Genomic DNA, 18,567 nt, shown 5'->3' with positions numbered 1-18,567 from the left:
TTGCTCACATTGCTGAGAGCAGAATCTGGTACCACCGAAGCCGTGTGTGGGTCTGGTGGGAAAACCGTCTCCTCTGGGTCATTCTCCTTGCTTTGTATCGGATGAGCAATGTATTCAGGCTCAGACCCTAGTGATAACTAACTGGGTTATATGCACAGCATCAAGGTACTAATAAAACAACTGGTGACTATCCGCATTACCGAACGGAGACATTTTACATGTTTAAATCCATATCCTGGAATCCCATGAAATAAAAGGAGCAACGAGGAAGGATGCAAGGGAGGAAGTCCGGAGAAAGAGATCAAAACGGTTTCAGCAGTTTGGCTCCATTTTTCATAAATAAAAAATGAAGGATAATCTGCCAAGCCACATTAGAGCAGCCTCGGATTGCTTACAGTGGGAAAACACACACTTTTCATACACCCCAAAGATCTTACAGAATATCTGCAGAGCCTAAGAAATGTCATGATAGTTGCTGGGTTAAGAGCCCAAGCAGCACTTCGTTATAAATAAATACGTACATATATGCATGCGTGCATGAATGCATACATATCTTATTTAATAATAGGTATATATTAGGCAAATAATGCTATCATTTTGAGTCATGTAAGTCATGAGCATTTGTCCTGTAATATGATCCAGGTGATAACTTCAGGCAGAAACCTGAGTAACTTGTAAGGAAAAGTTGTATTACAGCACATACTTCCCAGGATCGTGATCAGTTCATAGAATCTACAAACGTTTAATATTGGCTTAATGAAAACGAGGTAAGTTACAGATGCATCAATATGGGGCATAGTGTAGGTCTATCCAGGATCCAGACAAAGATCTTAGACCAGAGGACCTTGGGTCTCCCTTTGAATAATACAAGTAATTCACCTGACAACAGCTAAGTGGGCTGTGCAAAGAACACGATAAATTTTCCTTGTTTGTTTTGTCTTGTTTTGTTTGTTTTGTTTTGTTGTATCAGACATGAGAAGGGGATGGTGCAGTTCTTGGAGTTTACCGCTTTTCTTTGTGTTCTCATATAAATACAACTCTAATGGAGGGTTAAGCTGACATTTGCTTACTAAGTGCCTATGATGAAGTTCCAGAGCAGGGATTTTAGGACCTTTAAGGTGAAGGAAGGGACTTTTAGTAAGTAAAGAGAACCAGGAAACCGAAGGCCAACGACCCTGACTAAGAGATAACACATGATTTCAGCTTTCCACTCATGTGGCCAGACTCCCCATGTTGCCATTTCTAGATTTAAAAAAAAAGAATCTAAATTTTTATAAGAAAGTTTCAAATTTTAATACGTTAACTAATTAAAGTTTCTTTTGTTTAACTGTGCATGACAATAAAGCAGGTTATGGTCAATTTTGGATCAGTGACTCATTTTACAATTGGGCCATAACTGGGGAGGCCAATTTGGAAGGCAGTTTTTACATGGATGTTTTGTGTAATTTTCCTTGTCACCCAAATGATCATAAATGAATTCATTCATTATCTAATTAATATTCCTAATATTTACACTAGAAATTTCTCCATGCAACTAAAGCAAAGTGGATGATTAAGCAATTATTCTGAAATTGATATTAATGAATAGGCTTGTCAATAAACCAAGGGAAAAATTAATCCTCCTGAGGGCTGGGGATGCTAGGAGAGGGGGAAATGAACAGGGAGAGGTTGATGGATGGGCACTAAGTTAAAGTTGGCTCGGAATGAAGAACACAGCGGCAGGGGTGCACAGGCACGGTGTGGTGACTATAGACAGCCATGGAGCACTGTGTAAGAAAAGACTGAAGACAGCATTTTGAAAGATTCCACCATAAAGAAATGATGAAGTTTTAAAGAGATAAGTGTTTAATCTGATTTAAATGTCATACAATGCCTACATGTGTTGACTATTATACATGGTACCTATAAATGCATAAGAATTTAATACTTTTTCTATGTTACAATAAAAATAAGCACAATTTTAAAACATAGTTTAATAAAAACAGTAAAAATATAACATCAGGAGAAGTAAACGGCAAGACTGAAAAAGACCAACTAGTAGCTTCCAATGGGTTGATAGGGACACAGCACTTTCCCCTCAGGGGAGGAGAATCAAATAGATACTGACATCTCTGAACACTTAGCGTTTACTTACTTTTCCATGCCAGCACTGAGTATGTTACTAACATATGTGCACACACGTGCATGCGCGTGCGCGCGCGCGCACAAACACACACACACACACACACACACACACACACACAGCCTCACAACCTCACAAGCACCTACACTACTTCCTTGATCTTTGTGCCACCTTCTCACACTACTTCCCTCAACTCTAACACACAATAGACCCTCTACTGAAGTCATGTTCTTGGCCACTATCTTAATAATAAAGGGTTTCCATGGCTCCCACATCACATCATTATGCGTGCACCATAGCTCAGAAGACTTTCAGAATGACAGCGCTGTGTCTATAATAAGTAGTAATTGGTTTTGAGGCCAACAGCAATAAAATACAGTCAAAGGATTATAATGGCTGTTGAGAGTCTGGTATAATAGATGAAACTAAAGATCTTAAGACAATAACACAGCTTGCGGATTAATCCTTTGCTCCGTTTTATGAAGTAGAGCCTTGCTGTAATCAGTTCTCAAATTGAATTAAGGACCATGTTAAAACCTAAAATAAACTTTGCTTCTGTATATTTTGTTCAAGACAAAATATTTGGGCTGCATTTCTAAAACACAAAAGCAGCATATATTGGTTGTGTAGAAGTGCTTATCTCTCCCATCAAAAACATGACAAAAGCTCAGATCCATAATTATTGGCTTCCTGGATATAGACATCCCAGCACTCTACTGTGCTCAGTTTGGATTCTGGATAGAAGAAACAGAGAGCACATTAATCCTCCGCAAAGACAATCTCAACTCTGCCTGGTGACTGCTCCATCATTTGCAGCACAAAATATCATCGTCAGCAAATAACAAGCTCAACAAATAATTTCAAAAGACATCATTTTCTATATACATATACATATATTTTTCTACCAAATATCATACACGGAATTGTGTTTCTGTGTTAATTTTTCAAGAGAAATGTCAGTGATTTTCAGATTTTCAAGTGGATCCAATCACTCCAACTGAGGGTAATACTAAGCAGTTATCTACAGTCCCTATTAGAAGAACAAAAAAAGTCCTCTCTTGCTCTCTCTTGCTCTTCCTCTTCTCATGCCCTCTTTGTCCTTGCCCCTTCTCTCTCCATCCCCCTTTCCCCCCACGTGCCCATGGCCAGCCTTTCTTCTCTTCTGCTCTTCTTCTCTCATTAAACCTCTCCATGTGGGAAAAAAAAGAAATGTTCAGCCAAAATATTTGGTGTTAATCCTTGCTCTGGTACTTATTAACTGTGCAAAGCTTACTTTGATGCCTCGGGTTTCTTATCTGTAAAATGGGATGATACCACTAAGTACTTTTGTTACTCTTTGCTAGACATAAAGTTTTGATGAAATGTGTATAGTTCCTGTATAAGTTATATAATGGTAGACCAATTGAATCCCACATGGATCGTTTGATTCTTTGAATGTCCAAAATGCTCATTTATAACTGAGATACTCCTTTCACTGACCTGACTAAAACAATACCCTTTTATTGCTGATACTGAGCTTTCTTTTCTGTATAATATTTATTGTTCTTAGGACCTGTCTATCCTATGCTACAGGCATACTTACAACTATATAATTAACAATGTAAGCTTGGATGTTTGTAAAAAGTTTTAGGTAGGGGACTGAATGGCCATTTTCAGTATACTCAAACATGGGATTCGGCTGTAGGAGAAGTAATTTTGTTCATGTATAAAAATGAACATGTGATAAATATGAAGAGAATAGATTAATCAGGAAGTTTGAAAAGTATGTGTAGAAAACTTTAAGTGGTTATAGTCATTTTGGCCATTTTAATTTAAAAAAAAAAAGCATATAGGTTCCATTGGAAGGAAGATGCTCTTTCTTTCTTTTATTGGATTTTTTTAAATTTACATTTCAAATGTTATTCCCTTTCCAGTTTCCTTTCTATAAGCCCCCTATCCCATTCTTCTCCCTTCTACTATAAGGGTGTTCCCCCTCCCCAACTACCCCCTTCCTGCTTCCCCGCCCTGACATTACCCTACACTGGGGGGGTCCAGCCTTGGCAAGATAGTCTTTCAAAATATCTTCCAGAGCTCACTAATCTGAATGTTCTAGTGAGGTCAAATCCAGGACCACGGAGAGCTCAGGCCACCAGACATAATCTGCCCTTCAAGACTCCTCACCAAGAGTCATGGCACAGTGAGAGATTGTATTTAATACAGAAACTGAGGGAATAGAAGAACCCAATCACAATTAATGAAAGGGCACTGTCAGTTTCCCGATGCACGGAGCTAGCTATGAGTATCAGTCACTTATTGGGCTTGTCCATTACAGGGAACGATGCAACTTTGAACTGGTTACTCATTGAATTATAAAGAAGTGACAGCTTTTGAGTTTGATCAGCATTAGACTTGATAAATTGATTTCTTTTGGTTTCAAAGTCATTACAGTGGTTAAATAACTACTGAAATAAAACTACTGGAGAGGCCAACAAGAACAATACTAAAGTGTATGCAACAGTCACAGAAGAGCAATAGGGACACAAAATAAACCGATGGCACCTTCCTCTGCAGCGATCTGTTCAGAGACATGTTTTTGCATACCAGGAGGGACCTGGGTGGGAGAGGGGACAAATAGGGGAAAGCGGAACATGATCAGGTATTGGAGGGGCAGGAGTAAAGCCCTGAGGGTCAGCAGAAAGAATGGAAACAGGCAATCCTGAGAGATAGAAGGTAGGGCCCCTCCAGAATGTATCAGAGACCTGGGAAGTGAGAGACACTCAGGACTTAAAGAGAGGGGCCCTAGATAAAATGCCCAACAGTGGGGAGAGGGAATTTATAAAGTCCATCTCCAGTAGAAAGACAGGGCATCAAGTGAAGGGATGGGGTTGCCATTCCACAGTCAAACAAACTCTGACTCAAATTGTTCCTGTCTAAATGAACTGCATGGACATAAATGAAGAAGAGATTGAGGGAAAGGAGGTTCAGTGACTGGCCCAAATTGGCATTAGGCTTCAAGGCCCGACATTATTACTGAAGCTGTGTTGTGCTTACAAACAGGAGCCTAGCAAGGCTGCCCTCTGAGAGGCCCAACAAGCAGCTGAAAGAGTCAGATGTAGATACTTACACCCAGCCAATAGACAGAAGCTGGGGACCCCTCTGGTTGAATTAGGGAAAATCTGGAAGAAGCTGAGGAGGATGGAGACCCCATAGGAAGGCCAGCCATTTCAACGAACCTGGACCCTCGCGATCTCTCAAACACTGAGTCACAGACAAGGCAGCATACACCAGCTGATATGAGGCCCCTAACACACATACAGCAGAGGACTGACTGGTCTGGCCTCAGTAAGAGAAGAGGTACTTAACCCTGGAAAGACTAGAGACACTAAGCAGTGGGAAGGTCTGTTGGGTAGGGGTGGGGGCATCCTCTTGGAGACTGGAGGGATTATGGGGTTGAGGGGAGATGGGATGAGGAACAGTTGGAGGGCAGACTGGGAGGGGGATAACAACTGGGCTGTAAAAATGATTAAAGAATCAACAGCAGCACTATTATCAAGCCAAAAAAATTATATTTTGTAATGTAAATGTTTTGATTGATTGCCTTTGCTATTAACGTTATCAGTTCAATGTTACCCCTCTCCACGGAAACCTCACCACTAAGCCTCAGTTTGAATACTTTCTGGAAAGTTTCACAATCCAACATGTCGTCTTTCTGAAAGAGCCTGTCAGGGTTTGGTTATCCCACTATAGGAGAAGAGAGGAGGGATGGAAAGGGCTTTACATTTTGCCTTTATAAGGTACTTCTAAGGGGCCAGGCAGGCAAGATTTTATGGATTTTCCTACTTGTTTTGCTTAGGAGAACCCAGAACTACAGACTCCTATTTATCAATTAATCTGGCATGCAGCCTCAAAGGAAGGAGGTAGACCCGTATTAAAAATGCAGCCATCAAAAATTCATCAAAGGCTTCGGCATTTTAACTCATGAACTCTTTGAACACCTGCACACTTGTCAGATCTCTGGTCATAGTTAATGGTAAAGTCTACAGTTACTCCAGTACCTACACTTGCCCTGACATGAGCTGAATGGGAAGGCCTTTCAAGGAAAATATACAATAGAGACCCCTCAAGCAGAGTAAAACAGTCATCCCCACACGGACATCACATAGAATTCAAAGTCAATCAGGTCAGCTGGCTGCGGAATAAGCGATTTCAGGTGTCTTTTCAGAATGAATGCAAATACGAAGCAGCATAGTTGAGAAATGGATACACAGCTCTCCCCTGGCGGAAGTGTGAACGACAAGGCTCACAAACGGAAGTGTTTCAAAGTTCGAGAGAACACAATCACTTCAGGAATCTTCCTTTAGCACGTGAAGCAAGCAGGATCATCCACGCTAGATGTTAAAACTGGAACCTTCGAGTTCAAGGTAAGAACTCTGCTGTTTAACTAATGCACTGCTCATAGCTGTCATCATTAATTTATGTTAGCCTCTGTAAACATCGGGAGTATAATAGGCCAATTTCACAACTAAATATAGATGCACATTTTGCCCTTATATAAATGGCAGATTGCCACTGTAGATCATCGCCACAGCAACACGTCAGTGAAGATGCACTGTGTGATGGTCTGATGCGCACACAATATATGAAACCAGTTGTAATGGTTGTTTGGAAGCAAACTGTAACAGCAGCAAAATTTCATTTGTTCCACAAACTCAGGATATATTAAGCTCAGCTGACAAAGAGTGTTGGACGTGCTAAATCAGTCTGACCTTCATCCTGCTTTATTTTTCTCGGCTAATATGTGAAATGACCATCATGCTTCCACATGTAAGGAAATAGTGGAACTGATTGCTTCTAAACAGTGTCCAGAATATGTGACCGCTGACATTTCATGAGGCATCAAAGCCAAGAGGCACGCATACGGTTCTTACGCTAGAACATATTCTGATGGGATCATAGTGCCCCTTTTGACTCGAGGTAAACTAGATCAGAAGAATGATTAAAGCCATCCATCGGAATGCTCCCATCATCTCCAGAGAATGTCTTGTGTATGTTTGAGCTTAATAATTAAATTAATTGGTTTTGGCCAATGAGCGTTTTTTCTTTTTTCATTCTTACCACTTTAAATAAGAGGCTCTCGTTGCAGAATGAGTCATTAGAACAGTAATAAAGAGAGCTGATCGTCCTGCCCAGCCCCTTTCAACCAATGTTCACCGTGGATCGACTAACCCTCGAGTGAAACACAGCAAGACCAAGCTATTCACCGTGTGCTTCGTTGTGTGCCCAAAGTCTCATGGATCAAAGTGGTTTGTTCTTCGTATTTTTTTAATCCTACAACTTCAACGTACACAACTGTCAGTTTTATAGTAACGGGGAGGAAAAAAACCCCTGCAGCTTTATCAAGTAATTTCTCTCCGCCCAATAAATAGCGCTTTACCTTGGGGCAGCTTGTATATTTCACACCTTAAATTTCTATTTACCAAATCAGCTAATCACTTCACAATTGAACTCAGAACAACAACACAAAAAATTATCAATTAAAGTGGTTGAAACTCCTGCAAATTATCATTTAGGGATGAAGTAATTGCTTTCATCAGGGCAGAAAAGCCCGCCAGAACAGAAATGTCACTTTAGATTAGTGTTCTCACTCCTGAAGCTATGGATGACACAGCTGATATAAGACTAAATGCCAAGACCAATCAATTGCTTTTGTGGCTCTGCTCTGAGCTGCTGTAAAAGGGGCCATTTTCCAGGATCTACTCTTCATTATAGAAAATGCTATCTCCTTGGTAACATAATTCCATTTCTCATAAATTCTGTCTAAGAGCATTGTCCTAACAATGGGTGTTTGTAGAAAAGAATGCTGTCGGTTTAATGCACAGAATTAAGTGTGAATGGCTATCAAACTGCTATAGTTTACTAGTTCTTAAACATAAATTGCAGTCCTACATTAAAGAGAATTCTTGGGAGAAATGAATGTCCTGAAGAGGGGAAGATACTCTATTTGAAGGCTCCGTGCACTGTGGTGGGATTTTGACCATTCGAGTATTTATCTGCCCTGTACATTAAGCCTGTCAGCTCACAGTGGTGGGTGAGAAACACTTCACTCATTTTCCCAGCAGTGTGGTTTGCAAATGTGAAACCTCAGAAGTAAATACGAACTCATTAGGCCACTGCATGTGCTTTGTTTAAACTGTGTTTAAGGAAAGAAAGAAAAGAAAAGAAAAGAAAAGGAAGGGAAGGGAAGGGAAGGAAAGAGAGAAAGAGAGAAAGAAAGAAGAAAGAAAGAAAGAAAGAAAGAAAGAAAGAAAGAAAGAAAGAAAGAAAGAAAGAAAGGCACTTTGAACTGGCACTTCCTAGAAAGCATCCAGATCTTAATTGATATTGTTCACCCCCTGAAGTTCCAAGGATCTGGATTGCAGTCTCCAATTAAAAGGAAATTGAAGTCGCTAATGTAGTGAGAAAGCAGCAATTCCCAGTACTGTTCTCCTCAGGCCTGAACTTTAGAAAGAGATTCAGGATCATGGGCCTGTGCCCAACATGTGATAAAGTCTTTCTCCTCCTGGTGAGCACACATGTGTCACTTCCATTTACCCTAACAGGAGGCGTGAGCGCACATTGAGAGGACGCTGCTGCCAAACATTTGAAAGGTGCTTCGGGTCGCTGCTGGAAGGCAAAGTGAGAAGCTGAGGTGGCCACCTTTGGCTAAAGAGCCTTTGCTGGCTCCACAAACAGGGATGCTGGCATTTCTAGCTCTTCCACAATGTTAACAGCAGGACAAGGCACATATATTATTTCTGCTTCTTAAAGGTATCCGTTCCTATCAGAAAACAACATAGAACTTAATGCAGTAATAACAGGTTCCAATAGTCATTATATTTCACCCAGTTTCAAAGTGTTTGAAAAAAAAAAAAAGATGTCTTCATGGTTACAGTTATCAGCAGGGAGAAGTTAGCCACTGTCGTTACTAAGAATGGGAGGTGACTCACAGGGACCCATCCAATACTGAATCAGAGCTGCTTTTGATCCTGGACCATGTCTCTCTTGTTGCACGTAAGATAAGGAGTTCAGTTGGTGCCTTCCTCCATCCCTAAACCCAGAGAGTAATTTTGGCCCTGGTAGGACCTTCTTTGGATGCTGGACTTCTTGTGCTCCACGTAGGAAAATCCTAGATAAACCAGGATAGCTGATGCCTACCATGAGGATGAGGATTCAAAGTGGCGAGGGGGAGTGGCTTGTACAAGGTGACCCTTGGCAAGGAACACAAGCCCCTCAGTATCATGAGAGCAGCACTGTGCCTCTGCAGAGGTAAGACTCCGGATCTGCTTTTTCTTTTGAACTTCCACAACACTGATAAAGCTCGATGTAATTTATAATCACCTGCATAGATTCCACAGTAACTGTCATTAAAAAACTTAATTCTTTAATGAAATATCCAACCAAAATCCCCATTTCAATCTTCTGGTTGGGCTATTAATTGCATCAAATCACAAACCCAACTGCTTTGGAATTCAAATTCAAAATGACCTCTTTTTATAAAGGGAAAATTTACTTTTTCTTTCAGTTTCCTTCAAGTGTGATTTCAAACACTTTTGAAAGCACAACTGAGAGAGCGAGCTGTTTAAAACGTTCAAGAGGGCTGTGTCTCACTGGGAAACATCACGCATGCCTTGACAAGTCTGAAGATCTTTAAGTGTGAAAATAAAGCTGTGATCATGTGACTGCCACACCCAGCCCGTAAAGGAAGATGTCTGTATGGCGTAACTGTCTGCATTCCTTTGGGAAGAGGACACCGCAGAGGAAAAGGACCACCTGTTCTTTAAGCACCACAGTCACTATGAGGTCCAACAGCCTATAGCGACTGTATGAGCTATTTCTTAACTTGGGTTTGGGGATAGGAGTGTGCGTGCGAATGATTGTATGTAGATGTGTGTATGTGTGGGTGCCTACATGCAGAGGCCAGTGATAAACACTGATGTCTTCCTCATTACATTTTTTGAGACATGATCTCTCACCAAAATCAAAGCTCATCAACTTGGGTAGGCTGGATGGCTAGCAGGCCCCAGGAAAAGTATTTTTCCCCAGCACTAGGGGTAAAGCCATTAAACGTATCTAATTCTAGACCACTTTTATGGGGATACTGGTGACCCAAACTCAACTGAGCAATCTCACTGGCTTGGGAAAAAATTAAAAAAAAACTATTTACTTAATTTTTCATCTGGATTCTAAAAGCACTGTACTGTTGCCAGGATTAGAAACTAATTTTCAGGGAATAATTTGTCAAATACATATTCAAAGGCTTAAAAGTCCATCCAATTTGAAGCTCACTTCACAAAAATCGTTAAGAAAAGGTAACCAATGATTTGAACAAATATATCTCTAATATATTGGGAAATGTATTTACAATATGTTAGTTGATAAAGGTAACTTCTAAAGAGCATATACAGGAAATCATAAAACTGAATCTATGTATCTACGTCTGTATAAACAGCCAGAAAATTATATATCTAATTCTAGATACACTTCCAGTAGCCAAAATATTAAGACTGCTCACTCCTACATGCTAATGTTAACATTTTGTTCAACAGACATGTTTTACGCAGTTATTTATTTTGTGGGGGTGCATGTGCACAAAAAGACGCCCTGCTGTGCGTGTGGAAGTTGGAGGACACCTTGTACAACTGTTTTTCTCCTCCGCCATGAGGGTCCCCACTACTGAACTCAAGTTGTCAGGCTTGTCAACTGGTACTTTTACTTGCTGAGCCATATCACTGGTCCTCAATAAACCTATATCGTCTTATATAATGTTTTTTTTTAAATAAAAGATTAGTTTATTAAAGTCAAAGATGAGAGTGAGGTGTACCCAAATGCCAAAAGGTAGCCCTTGCTGACTAAATGGTTTATCCAAAAGTGCCATCGAATTTCATCCTGATGTTCTTTGCAGCCTTAGAGCCTACAATTTGCTTAGAGAAAACGATGGCATTGTCACTCCCTATAAAGAGAACTGAATTAGAAGAAAAGAACTAGAAGCAGTTGTTCCTATTGAGGTTAAACCAAGAGTCTCAACCAGACAACTGGATCCTTCGGTGCACAGCCTTGGCTCCTACACTGTTTTGTAACTCTTCAGTACTCCAAAGAATGGTACCCAGGGAGACCATTTGGTGGCTCAAAGTACTTACTGCCAAGACTGACAGCCGATGTGATATAGGACTTTTACCCAATGAATATGAGTCCTTTATCGGCATGGTAAAAGGAGAATAACTCCTAAAAGCTGACCTCTGACCTCTACACATGCACCCTAGCATGAGCACCCCTAACTCAAATGACTGTCATTAAAAAAATATAAAACGATGCTTTGCCCAGACCATAATCTAAAAGCTACTGCTTGTGGATAGAATGCACTTCAATTCAGGAGTAGCATTCTCTATGAGTCACTGCCCAAGACAACAAAGTCACGGCCATAAATCATACACAGTATGAAACATTACTATACTCACAGAATACTGGACAGTACAGGCTGGATAAAATACAAGCTCAGACCCTGACTAAAGTCAAAATATGGCTGAGTGTGACACACTGGTCAGAACGTTACAGCCAGGGTAGTTACTGCTCATTTCAGTTTGGACTCCTGCAGCCAAGGCGGCTTCAGGGCATTACATGTTATGTGTCTACAACCCGGATGTTGATTCGCACTAAGGTAATGTGTAAGATTTGATTGGAAGAGGCATAGGTAGTTCATAAAGAAGACACCGCAGGGATGCTCGCCTGCTCTTCAGCATCCAGTACTCGCTCAGAAGCTGCACGCTGCCCAGAATTCACATTCTTTGAAATTTTTCAGAAAATGTCTACTAGTCTCAATGAAAGTCTGGCTAGGGAACTACAATCATGGAGAGCCAAATGTGCTTATGTAACACGGTGACAAACATCAATTAGAAGTATAAAAAATAAAGATATAATAATTAGGCCTGATTTCTGATTGTATGGACTTGCAAGTTGCTTATGGGAAATCGAAAGGTTCTCCTGTGATGCGAGCATATGGAGATGTTCGATTCTCTTATCAATTAAGAGCCAGAAATAAAGTTGTACTTTGAACAATCGAGGTAGCTTATCGGGAGCACACGTCCAAACTGTGAGAGGGTTCTCAGCTAGAGTAGGAAACATGCTGGTTTGTCAGGCATTATCAAGAGACCACATACCTGAACAGAGCAGTGGAAGAAGTCAGTTGTCCCAGTGTATCCTGCTGGGGTTTGAATGCAAGCCCTTCCACCTCCTAGACTTAAATGCTTCAACACTCGGTCCCTGGCTGGTGATGTTGTGTGTGGAAACTGTTGGAGGAATAGCCTTGCTGTAGGGAAGGACTGGCCTTGAGGTTCTTTAGGAGAGGGTCAGATGGCTTCCTGTTCAGTCTCTGCTTCCTGACTGGGCATATAATGTAATCGTCCAACTTTGGTCCCTGCCACCGTGCCTGCTCCAAACCTCACAAACAAAGCCTCCATACTTAACTCTGGCTGGACCTGTGGCTCAGAGGAAAAGCAGTTCCCTTGCATGTGAAAGTTCATGCATTCAGCCTTCAGCACCCTAATAACTGTAGTAACCGAATCTGTCAGACACCATGTACTTAGGTGAAGTACATAAACTGTCCACATGTGTTTGAGCTCGAGCCTCCTGGCAGGGCAGTACCACACATCCTTGAGTGACTTGAACTCTCTTTTATAGGCACTTTACAGAGACATTCACCTCAATCTCTACACTGTCTCCTGTGTTCTCCTTGGATTTGCATGAAATGAGATAAACCAAGGAAAAGGTTTCCTCACTAGGTCTCTAGTTGAATTATGGGCCAACAAAAGATCATTTACTCTTCTGAAAGACAGTAAGGAAATCTAGTTACCGAGATGGCTTGAAGGTCAGTGGGCAGTGGGCACCTTTGCCATGGTCCCATGTGGCAACACCTATATTCAAGCACTCCCCGGGATCCACACACCAGGGTCACTGTTGGGAGAAGGCTAAACGTCTTATGTGGCTACTTCCAAACAGACCTCTTGTAAACACCCAATGTGTTCCAAGTTCTTAGAGAAGCTATTTGAGCTTAACGTGGGTATTCACTTACTAAGTACACCATGCTGCTCTGACAAGGATCTGTCCTTCTGTGTCATTTTCTTCTGGTCAGTTTCCCTTAGAGAGACTCACTCATTAGAAGTAGTGATGTCTCTTCTCAACTCTCGTGTAAGAGGAACAGTAAAGTTGGTTTGTTTCTTTTTGTGTTTGCTTTTACATTTTTAATGTTTTTTTAAAATATGTCTTTCTGTGTGGCAAAGCACGGCATGTGTGAGGAAATCAGGAGAGTCACAGAAGGCCGTGGAGTCAGTTCTCTCCTTCCATCGTGAGCCGCAGGGACAAAATGACCCCCAACAGGCTTGAAGCAAAAGCACTTACCAGAGGAGCCAGCTATCTCATGGGCCCTCTGTTTATTTTTAATTTTATGGTTTGCTATTAGCATATCATAAATGAACTTAAAGAGGGTTATAAATTCTAAACCTAATGAATAAAAGGATCGTATGCAAGCATGCAAAAATGGGCAGAAGAGAGTGGGACAAGTCTGATCATAAATAGTCCTGGAGCGCACTGTCCGGAAGAAATGGGGACCGCCGAGAACTAAGACACCTGGAAGTTACAGAACAATGCCATCTATCACTCAGGAAGTCATTTTCTTTCTACATATGAATGTCAAAACCAAAATGAATGTGGCCTTAAAGATTTGAAAGAGATTTATTTTAATTATGTCCATGTATATAGCTTGTATACAGGATAGAAGCTTCGGTCCTCAGGAACCGGAATTATCTGGTGGTTGCAAGCTGCCTGACCACTGCCCAACCAACTCTCTAGCCCCTCTAGTCTTTCTTAAAGAAACACAGAGTCTTAACAGTACTGTCTTTGTTTACTGTAAAATGTAAACGCTTGGTGAGGCCATGGTCGCACGCACCTTTAATCCCAATACATGGAGGAAGGCAGATCTCTGTGAGTTCCAGAAATGCTTTTTCCACACAAAGAGTTCTAGGCCAGTCAGGGATCGATACTTAGTAAGTCTTTGCCAGAGAAAGAGAGAGAGAGAGAGAGAGAGAGAGAGAGAGAGAGAGAGAGAGAGAGAGAGAGAGAGAGATATCTGTGGGGATAGGATATCTCTGAATATCCTAGGATATCTCTGAATATCCTAGGATATCTGTGGGGTTTATTAGCTTGTAGAATTTGGAAATGTCTGGTTCAACAGCATGAATGGCCTTTCTAGAAGGCAGAACTTAAACTTAATTATGGGCATAGAACCTAGACTATAAACATGTTTCCAAAGTAAGGTAAAAATTGATCAAATGGTTGCTGGGTAGTGGTGATGCATACCTTTAATCCCAGCACTTGAGAGGCTGGCAGACCTCTGAGTTTGAGGCCAGCTTGGTCTACTGAGTAAGTTCCAGGACTACACAGAGAAGCACTGTCTCAAAACAACAACAACAACAAAAATAAACAACAATAACAACAAATCCTGATCATGCGGGAAAGGGGCATAACAATGAAGGAAAATTAAGAGAATCTAAGTTAGTCTGGGGGAAGGGCACAGAAACCCTGGTGACATATGATCATTTTCTTTAAGAGTTAAAATTTCTGTTTCTATTTTCCCAGTGTTAGGTATTGAATATAAATGTTTGCCATAAGCTTGTGCATTAAAGACTTGGTCTCCAAGAGGTGGAGGTGGTGACAACTTTAGGAGATGGGACCTGGCTGGAATGAATGGGTCACTGGAGACATACCATTGGAAGTGATTTTGTTCCTGGTCCCTTCTTGTTTTCCTCTCTGCTTCCTGACTATGCTGCGATGAGCAGCTCTGACCCAGTGTGCCCTTCTGTCCTGACAATCCACTTTACCACAGGCCTAGAAACCAAGGAACCAGCAAACCACGGTCTGATCGCTCTGAAGCTATGAGCCCAAACAGATCTTCACTCAGTTAGTGTTTTGTGAGAAATCAGATTAATGCAAATAATTAGCACCTGGGAAGTGTGTGTATGTGGGACATCTGCAACTATTCCTGACAACGTGGTTCAGGAGATTTGGACCGGATGTGTGGAAGGAGTTTGGAAACATTTAGAGATGTGAATTTGTGAATCCCAGGGATGCTATCAGTAGAACTTAGTGGGCAATTCTAGTAAGGATTCTGGAAACCAGAATACTTATATGATTATAGACAATGAAGACTACCACACAGTCCTCTGGCAGTTTTTATCCAAGTTCTTAGTGAGAACTGTGAGCAAAAGAAAAAATGTAAACATTGTAAGAATGTATAGTTTGGCTAAAATAGAGGTGAGGTGAAAAGCTGGGTTTTGCAGGGAAGGTATGGTTATTAAGACTAGTGCCATTAAAGAAAAGCCAAGTACTTGGCACCAAGAAAAGAAACGATGCCTGAGGGTGGATCAAGTACCAGCCATCATAGGTTCAAGAATACAATAAATTTAAATCACTTAAAAAACTTTCCCTTAACAGAATCATGATGCTACTCATACTGTGGCACAGGAAGTTGTTTGTCCATAGTTCATTTTACCATGCTCAGCTTCTCAGGACTCTGAGGTAGCACTGAGTTGCTCTGGTTACTGCTCCAGCGCTTGGCCGACCTTGGCGTCATCCTCTTTGGTGCTGATCTCATAGGCGTGCAGAGTGCAAGGCTGTAGAATGATGGAGGCTCCTATCCAGATTACAAAGTCAAAAGTTCCTAAGAGCGGCCTTGATGCTCTGAATGAGGCTTTGGGACTGGACTTGCAAGGAAGTTTAATGGGCAATAAGAGGGCAGTCTCCCAACAGAACATATTGCCACTCGATGTCTCAGAAGCACACGCTAAGCACGACTGTGTTTTTATTAGTGCAATAACAATGTTGAGACAGTGTCGTGTGCACACAGACAACTTCCTTAAGTATTTGTTGAATGATGATTATGCCGCTGATGATCTGGATGTCCTTAAAAGTCATGATTATAAATAGTAAACAACACATCCAGTAATGGCACTATGGAAATTAAACCTACCCGCAAATCAGTCCAAGAAATGACATTAATAGAAAGAAAGGAATGGGAGGTACAGGGAAATGGAGGATAGAAACAGAGATACACACTGCAAACTGTCATCTCCATAAATGCTTCCCCGACAGGAATATGTACACTTTCAAAGCATAACCCCTGACCTCCCTACTCTCCAGAGGGAGTCAGAGTTAGCCTCACAAAAGCTCAGGCAAACAGTGTAAGGGATAGGACAGAGGAATCTAGAAACCGCCTACCCTGCCAGTAATTACATATGGTCATACTCAGACTTCCAAACTGCAATCAGTCCTTTCACGCGCTGGACGGAGCCGTGATCGTAGGGGCAGGAGAGAAACCTCTATCTATAGGAGACTCCTGGATGTTCATATTTGCTGTATTTGCATGTGTCTCATCAGAATGTCAAAAGGAAGGACAGAGTCAGTACTTCAAGGGAGAATGGCAAAGAAATTATAGAGCAAGGGGATGGAGATGGCAGGAAACCCTCAGAGAGCTTGAGGTGAAATGCTAACTGTCCCTGATTAGGACATTAGGCAGGGACACTTTCTGCAAGGCAAGATGAGCTGCAGAACCGCTGTTTGCCCACAACTAACCTCTTTCTGCTTCTACTGTGTGTTCTGACATCCTCCTGGTTTGTTTTTATTTTGGCGTGCATTTTATAGCCATCAAGTTCCCCTCCAGGGGCACCTCGAGCATTCTCACTTCCTCCCGACCAACCACGCTCGCTCACTGATAGTATCTCTTTCCCCTGGGATGGAAGCTGACAGCTCAGGTGGATAGAGAGCCATGATGTCCGCTGCCATCTGCTGCTTTATGGGTTGATCAGAATGGCACACTTCTAGTCAATTTGATTCACAGCAGGCAAAAGTAGGAGCAACATTCTTATGTAGGAGTCTTCCCTGTTCGTTATCTGTGGTTCCCAGGACTGACTGTAAAGTAGCTCTCAGTTTGCAAAAAAGAAAACTCTAAGAGAGAGATACACATGGACACACACATATGGATACACATTCACACGGGCACATACACACATGAACACACACACACACACACACACACATACACACACACAGAGGTTATGGTTTGTTGCCCTCCACTTGCACTATAATCAAGAAATAGTGTATGCCCAACTTTAGGCTGTAACTTTACTGACAGACTGTAATGGCATTATAAAATTGATAAGGCAAAGAGCAAGTGATTTGTTCACTATGAATTCAATACAAGAATATAAGCTTCATTTAGAAGGTTTTTGAGACATTAAAAAAATCACTCTTGATGTGTTGTTATCAACATCTACATTTGAACAATGATTATGGTCAGAGAAGATCATATTCAGGCTGGACCTAGGCTTCCCTGCACATAGGTAGCAGATGTGCAGCTTGGTCTGCATTTGGGTCCTGAACAGCTGGGACAGGAGTTATTGCAAAGGCTGTTGCCTGTGTGTGGGGGGTGTGTTCTTCTAACTGGGCTGCCTTGTCTGGCCTCAGTGAGAGAGGAAGCGCCTAGTCTCCCAGAGACTTGATGTGCCAGGGTGTGAGGGGTACCCAAGGGGCCCCCACCTGCTAAGAGAAGAGGAGGGGGTGGGGGGAAAGATTGTGGGAGGGGATGTTCTGGAGGGGGACAGTGAGCAGGATGTAAAATAAATAAATATATATAAAGATAAAGATTAAAAAATTAAAAATTAAATTAAAAAAATCAGGCTGATCCTATGCAGAAAATAACCTCACATTCTTCACTACATAAGCACAACTAATTTGGAAAAAATCTCTATAGCATTTGTGAGAAATGTGGAAAAGGGGAAGTTTGAATTATTCCATTGGTTTCTATAAGCCTTCACGTGCCACAACGTGTTCAACAAAGATTTAGATTTTAATATACAAAATTGGGCCCAGCATCTTCTATACTACATATACTACAAAAAGGCAAGGATAGAAAGACTTCCTCTCTCCAACTTCCACACAACTCACCAGATGCTGTGGCCTCCGGGACAGCACAAATCTGTAGCATACACAGTCCACAGAGAGCCAGTGCTCCGGGCACTTTCAAAGCATAGGTTTGAAGGTGAATCTGTCATGTGTGGGCCACAGAGGGTACAGACAAATGAAGAAGAAGTCTACCACTCACAAAGCAGAAGAGTTTTCTTCTCCCTCATGGCCAGGGCACTTGCAGTCCTAGGTAGGAGAAGGCCAATAGAGCCACTCGAGACAAATCCGTCTTAGTCCACGCTGTATACAGAAGGTCTTGGATGGACTTGCATTAAAATGTCAGCAAGTGCACACTAAAGCGATTGGAAGATCCTCTCGAGGGTTCATGAGAAACATCTACTGCACAAGAAGGCTTCAGTGTGTGTGTGTGCGCGTGTGTATGTGCGTGCGTGTGTGTGTGTGTGTGTGTGTGTGTGTGT

The 18,567-nt window shown here is 41.6% G+C and overlaps 1 protein-coding gene across 7 annotated transcripts in view; it reads right to left on the bottom strand.

Annotated features, from left to right (window-relative positions):
- Positions 1 to 18,567, bottom strand: part of Npas3 (neuronal PAS domain protein 3) — an 814,553-nt gene that overhangs the window by 564,846 nt on the left and 231,140 nt on the right. The gene's annotated exons all lie outside the window — the stretch shown is intronic.

The sequence above is a fragment of the Rattus rattus genome, chromosome 7, assembly GCF_011064425.1.
Source record: "Rattus rattus isolate New Zealand chromosome 7, Rrattus_CSIRO_v1, whole genome shotgun sequence".
Taxonomy (NCBI): domain Eukaryota; kingdom Metazoa; phylum Chordata; class Mammalia; order Rodentia; family Muridae; genus Rattus; species Rattus rattus.
This window is presented reverse-complemented; position numbering and strand designations above follow the sequence as displayed.